This window comes from Peromyscus maniculatus, chromosome 14, assembly GCF_049852395.1.
Source record: "Peromyscus maniculatus bairdii isolate BWxNUB_F1_BW_parent chromosome 14, HU_Pman_BW_mat_3.1, whole genome shotgun sequence".
Taxonomy (NCBI): domain Eukaryota; kingdom Metazoa; phylum Chordata; class Mammalia; order Rodentia; family Cricetidae; genus Peromyscus; species Peromyscus maniculatus.
In genome coordinates this window covers 81452269-81458789 of record NC_134865.1, presented here as the reverse complement: position 1 = coordinate 81458789, position 6521 = coordinate 81452269, and the positions used below count along the sequence as shown (strand labels likewise).

Here is a 6521-nt window from a genome sequence, read left to right as displayed (position 1 = left end):
TATGGTTTTTTTTTTTAATTCTGGAATTTATTTATTGAATACAAATACACCCAGCACCTACTGGGTGTTCACTATTGTGAGAGACAATAAGACTGGACAGTGGGAAATAGGGCCAGCCTCATTGGTTAGTTAGTAAGTATTTTGCAATTTCACGGCAATTTACAAAGCACTTTCTTGTGAGTTACATTGTTTGGTCTTCAAAAGCACCCTGTTGAGTAGATAAACTGGTTTCCTTTTTTGTTTCCTCTCCCCCCCCCCCATTTTTTTCTTTTTCTTTACTTTTTTCTTTTTCTTTCTTTTTCTTTTTCTTTACTTTTTTTCTTTTTTTAATCCCTATTTAGGTGTGAAAGGAACTGAAACTTGGAAGTTGAATGACTGGTTTAAGGTCATACCATTGCTAAGAGATGAAGTCAACCCTTGCTACCAGACTTGAGCCAACACCCCCCTCCCCCAGCAGCTCCCAAGACCACCCTTGGGAAGCTAGGATTTCAGATAGACTTTCCCGCATTGTGAAATGTCTGATATGAAATAAAGGAACTCTCAGAAGAACTTTAGGCTGAGGACAGAGGAGGGGACCGTCAGGGGCAGCCACAATGGTACCCAGGTCCAGCTCTGACCCCCCTTCTCTTGCCAGCAATGTGGCAAAAATACTTCACTGTCCTTGGTATAAATTTCAGTCCAACCCACGAGCGAGGCTGGATTCTCCCAGTTCTCTTTCCCACCTACCTCTTTAAAATCATGAAACATCAACGCCAATTTGTCCCTCTCTGGACACCACGCCTCCCCCCCTTTGCATACACGGATTACGTAGGAACAACATGAACACGTTACATAGAAAGTGCTCTGGAAATGGCCACACACGTTCCGGCCTGCTGACTTTAAGAGCCCCTACCTGGTGCAAGGAGGGCCCTGTGCACAGGGCGGCAGGGGGCTGCAGGAGAATAGATGAGACAAGTGAGTGGGTGGGAACAGATCCACCTGCAAACCTTTCAACAAACATGTGCTGAGGGCTTTGCCCAGCCCTGCCTCAGGCTATTCGAACTCATTTAATTCTCACAACAACCCTAGGAGGTTGCTCCTAATGTCCCATTAACCCAAAAGGAAGGGACATCTCCAAAAAGGTGGGTGGAGGGGGGGGGAGCATGCCTTTGGGGGTCAGCCACATGCTCATTCCAGAAGCACCCCACCCCAACCCACAGAGTTGCCAGCACAATGGTGGCCCCTGGCCCAGGTCCCCCTCCTGAGAGGCTCCCAAAGGGATCCTTCTGCTCAGGACATTGTTAGAATAACATGGTCAGTCACAAGGGACGACCCCCCTTGGGGAGGGAAGCACTCCAGTTCACTGGCAGATGAACACAAGCAGAGACATACAGGGAAGGGCTCAGAATCAAGGCACAAGCAGAAAAAAGGTCGAAGGTCATGACCAATGCCCCCTCACTAGGGCACTGGTTCAAGGCTTGAACCCAAAAAGAGGCTAGCTGGACACTACTGATCCTCTTTGTCCCTTGTCCCTCGATGTCATGGTCTTGGGGATCCACAAGGGGGCTGCTCTGTATGCTGGTGGGTTCCAGAAATCCATGCTCCTTGGCTCTACAAATAACCAAAGGTTAGAGAATTCACTAAATGCCCAGGTATAGGTGTTAATTACAATTTAAACTAATTAATTATAATTACAGCTAATTATTTAACATTTAAAATTGTCTTCAAAGGCTAATGGGTCTGGGGGTGTTGAAGGAAAAATGGGCACAGGGAGTCCACTGGATATATATATATAAAACGTGCAAGCAACTTGAAGGAGTGGCTGTGGTACCAGAAGGTAGAGATGTTCAGCAGGTATCCCCACAGGCACTTGAGCAAAAGCTTGGCGTCCAAAGAAGGTGGTCCTTGAAGACTGCGGTGAGCCGATGATGTCATCCCTGAAGAGAGAGCTTATGGCATGGGGGTACCGTTAGAAACCATCTTGAGGACCTCTATCGGCCAGCACAAGAACAGCACAGAGAGGGAGGGGGCAAGAGAAGAGAAAGGGAAGGGAGGGGAAGGCTGAGGAGGAGAGAGGGAGGGGTGTGAAGGGATCAGGGAAGAGGAGCGGGGATAGGAGGGAGAGAAGTAAGGGAGGGGTAAGAGGAATGAGGAAAATGGGTAGGGGAGGGGGAGAAGGGAGGAGGGAGGGAGGAGGGAGGAGAAATGGGAGGAGGGGTAGGAGGGAGAGGAGAAATGGGAGGGGGGAGAGAGGGGAGAAATGGGAGGGGAAAGAGGGAGAGATGAAATGGGAGGGGGAGGAGGGAGGAGGAATGGGAGGGGGGAAGAGGGAGAGATGAAATGGGAGGGGGAGGAGGGAAAGGAGAAATGGGAGGGTGAGGAGGAGGGGAAATGGGAGGAGAGGACAGAAATGGGAGGGGTACAGATGAGTTGATTGACAGGTCACAAGTGTTAGCTGAGTGCGCATGCGCAACTCTAGCGCCCAGCTAACCGGCCAAGAACCATTTACACATAGAGACCGCTAGGGGGCGCGCGGCCCGCACCAAGAGTCCAATAGCGCAACCACCTGCGGCGCCCCCACTGGCGCCAGGGCGCAGCTGCTAGAGCTAGACTTGACGCAGAAGGAAGGGGGGCGCTGCCCAACAGGTTTCAGCCTGCAAGGGGGGCATAGCCCACACCAGCCATCTTTCAGGGTCGCTCTGCACCCCCATCGCCTCCAAGCTACCACTAGCTACAGCCATTTTGCAGACATGACGCAGCACTCACACGCACCTAAGAGCCAATTCGCACCAGAGCCATGGCAATAAAGAGACCCTGCAGTAAGGGGCTCCCCCAGACCACAATTCTACATCTGATAAGTAAAAACAGAATGCTGCTTCCCACCATCAGTAAATCCAATTAAGCATAATTAAAATTTAAAGACCCGGTTCTCAATACACAGCACGCCCATTTTTGAGGTCTTCAGCTATGACATAAAATGAAGGCAGACCCTTCTGCGTCCCCCCAACATCAACACCCTTCTCCCCCAAACTTGCCCCCATTTACCACGTCAAATCTCAAGACCCCTCATTAACGTTTATTTTTTTGCAATCCTTCCTCCTCAAAAAGCCACACCTTTCGGGAGAAAAAATTACTGATAATAAATTAATCTGCGTATGTGACACCCTAAATCACGCAGCCACTGCAGATGACGCCATCTCTGGCCTATGTAAGTCCTGGAGGCGCTCCTCAGTGAACCCATGAATCCCCTTACATTTCCCCTTGGGTAAATGAACCCACAGTCCTGCAGCCAATATCGCGCACGACCCCCTCCTGCAGGAGAACAAAGGCCACCTCCCCTCCCCTCCCCACCCCGCCCCCCAAAATTCCGCAGTGCCGCCAGCGCCCTCTTGCGGCTATCAAAGAACCTTCTAGAAACCTGCCACGTAGCAGCCCTCTGGCGCCCCCCCCCTCCAGCTAGCAAGCCCAAGATGGGGAGGGGGCGGCCTGGGGGGGCTTGACAGGGACAAAGAAAACGGTAAAAGGTGATTTACCAAAAGTCTAAAGCCTTCAACATGTCAGAATCTTGCATCGACCATCACGCGCAAATTCCCAATTTCCAGCACTCAGATCACCCCCCCACACTTCCACACACCCCCTTTTCTGCATTTCTCTCTTCCTTCTTCTTAGATACAAGGACATGGGTTTCTTTCTACCCCAGCCCACCTCCTGCCTCTATTCTACCTGCGCAAGCCCGATTCCTTGACCTTAGCACCAACTGCCGCCTTCCCTATGCGATCTGGGGGTCTCCAGGCGGGTTTGCCTTTGACGCCGTCTCTCTCCACCGTTAAAGTGGCTCCATCAGGGAGAAGCAAATTATAACGGAAATGTTTTTTTTTTCTCTGTATTTTGCCTGAGGTCAGGTCTACGCTAAACCTGAGTATCTGGATTTGGAATCGCTGGTGAACACGAACCCCTAAACCTCACGCCCACGATCCACCGAGAACCTGGCTGAAGGCTATAAGAAAAAAATGGCTCAAGACCCTTCTCTTCAGGTACCTTCTCTCCCTAATTCATGGGGCTTGCAGAATGCGTCGCCGCCATGTCTCCCACCATTAACGCAATTCTAAAGGTGGCTCTGAACCCCCCAAATCAGGTTTTTAGACCCCAGAAACCGCAATACACTGGATTTGAAGGGGTGAAATCTCTGATTACTGCTGTTATTCTTAATCGGGGGTCTCTGCCGCACACTCCACCCTCCAAGACTAAGTGAGAAAAGAACCTTGCCCCCGCCCGAGGAAAATGTGCCTCAGGATTCCCTTCCTGACAGAATTTCGTGTGGGATGCTGGGGACCAGGCTTACTAAGGGGCTGCCTTTGGGAAAAGGTCCCCAGCTTCGGCCTTTCGGCATGTCCAGGAGGACAGAGCCTGAGCCAGAAGGGAATGTGGTCTTCATTTTTGCACATCCTTTCGGGTAAAGGATGGCCAACCACTCACCAGGTAAGGGATTCTCCTTTGGGTGCCCCGCTCTCTGGGAGAGCTGCAGCCAAGGCCAGCAGAGCCAAGGCGAGCTCCATCCCAGCTCTTCGCCGTCTGCGCTAGGGGCTGGCTGGGTGGGGTTTATATAAAGGCGCAGAGGGGGTGGTCTTTGACGTCAGCGCATTCTGCTGCAATGCGCTCATTTCTCTAAAAGTGATTGGCCGGAAAAATGAGCCCCCCAGATTCTATGACAAATTGCTGTAGCCGCACCCAGACTGCAGCAAAGAACGCAGGAAAAAAAATCTGCCGCAGTGCTCCTGGCCGCCATGACCAACACCCTGTGGTCGCAGATGCTTTTTCCCTACATGAGCCCTGATCATGGATGGAAGGGCGATTTGTAGACACAGTCTGGGGGGAAATCACCCCAAATTATGATTGTACTCAGGGGGCTAAGGATAAAGGTGGGGTACCCGGGTTCTGGGGATCCGCGGCTTGGTTGCGTAGGTTTTTCAGAACATCAATCGGAGGCTCCGGGCTTAGGAAAAGAGAAGGCTTTTTTTTTTTTTTAATGATGATGATGATTATTATTATTGCTCCGGAAAATAAAAAGCCCGGATAAAATAATTGATTCCCAGATGTCAGCCTGAAGCTGTCACCCTCACCTAGCACACCCCGTTTTTGATGGGCTATCTCAATGCGGGAGACTTAGCATCTCGGAATCAAAGGACCTTGATTTTTGAGTCCTGGGCTTAAACACTAGCAACCTGTGCACTTGGAAAGCTCACGATCGATATCCCTTCCCCTTCCAGGGGTTCATTTCTGCCCTTCAGGGGGGGTACCCTGCAAACCGAAGCGTACCTATGAACATAGCCGCAAACCGTGCCCCCCTAAGAAAAGTACTTCGTGAGTGAAAACGGGGTCCTATGTGGTAATGCTTAGAGTACACCCCCAAATCGAGCTGATTCCCCACACTTTGAAATGCGCACCCCCCCCCTCCCCTCTCTCTCGCAGCCCAAGCAGACAGACAGTGACACATGTTGCTATGGCGCATAGCTGCCTGGCTGCGTACTCTCTGCGACTTGGCACAGGAGAGCTAATCCTTAACAGGTGGTACCTCCGGCTGCTCTGCCCTGCCCTAAGTGGCAAAGTGGGCAGCACGTCAATCAAATGTCCTCTCGAAAAGGTCAAAATGCTGTTGAAAGGGACGAAGGATCTATCTTAGGGTGACAGGTGGGTGGCAACTGGGAGGCCAGGGAAGAAATGTCTGATGACAGAGATGGGGCGAGAAAGAAAGACCCTAAAAGGAGAATCGGAGGCTCCATGGAGGACATGAGGTTGAAAAAGAGCCCCCTGTCCTTATTTGGGGCTCTGCAGCTGCTTCCGCATAAGCCCCTTATGGCCAGCCGTCCTAGGACACCACTGTGACACAGGACCGGGGCTGAGAGGCACGGAGAAGGGCCACCGCTGAGCCCCGGGTTATCGACCATCCGCTCTCAGATGACTCAGGCCTTTCCTGGGCGGGCGGATTGTTAATGTAGGAACCGAGGCATTATTTAGGGAGGGGGGAGATGAAGATTTAGGGCTTTGTGAGCATCACAAAGAGCTATCTGAATGTGTCAGATACTGAGAGACAAAGAAAACACCCAATTTTCAGCCTGTTGAATATTGAGAGAGCCCCCCAAAAGAGGGCCCCTGAGAAGCCAGAAAGGCCTCCACCAGCAACAGACGTCACGGAAGCTGCAAAAAAACATGGCTCCCAACACCCCAGTCAACAGGAGACATTTATTAGCCCACAGTATTAATAGCTAGGAAACAGCCAGAGCTGGCTGGGGCCAATCATCAGCAAGAAGACCCTGTCGTCAAGCCCCTGTGGCCAATCAGACACCAGAAGGCCCAGTTGCTAGCCTCTGGGGGAAGAGGAAGGGGTGCGCATTGTCATGGGGGCTCATGTTCGCGGCCCACGCGTGGGATCACAACGGCCGCTAGAGAGCATCAGCAGCCATGTACTTGGGGTCCCTGGAGGCTGTCAGCCTTGCAACCCCAAAAGAACGTGAGTTGGTGCCTGGTAACAGGCGCCGGTGAGC

General features: G+C 51.7%; 1 long non-coding RNA gene across 1 annotated transcript; it reads right to left on the bottom strand.

Moving 5' to 3' along the window:
* Window positions 1–5: 5 nt before the first annotated feature.
* LOC143268493 (uncharacterized) lies at window positions 6–4568 on the bottom strand. Its single transcript, XR_013044500.1, has 3 exons — window positions 4456–4568; window positions 1811–1928; window positions 6–1590 (listed from the first exon to the last, which is right to left on the bottom strand). It is a non-coding gene; the product is annotated as an uncharacterized LOC143268493 (long non-coding RNA).
* Window positions 4569–6521: the final 1953 nt, after the last annotated feature.